Below are 265 nucleotides of genomic sequence, written 5' to 3' on the forward strand. Positions count from 1 at the left end.
GCGATCCGCTCCTTCTGGTAAGGCTAAGCTAGGCAGACGCAACACACACACCGGTCCCTGTCCTTGTAGATTTGCCACCTTTTCTCCGGCCTTAGTTTCTGTGTCTGCACGAAAATAAAAACCCAAGCAACCGGGAATAATAATAATAATAATATTATAATAATAATTTATTATTTACACCCCGCCCATCTGGCTGAGTTTCCCCAGTCACTCTGGGCGGCTCCCAATCAAATGTTAAAAACAGTACAGCATTTTAAATATAAAA

This window comes from Podarcis vaucheri, assembly GCF_965113315.1.
Source record: "Podarcis vaucheri genome assembly, chromosome: 3".
Taxonomy (NCBI): domain Eukaryota; kingdom Metazoa; phylum Chordata; class Lepidosauria; order Squamata; family Lacertidae; genus Podarcis; species Podarcis vaucheri.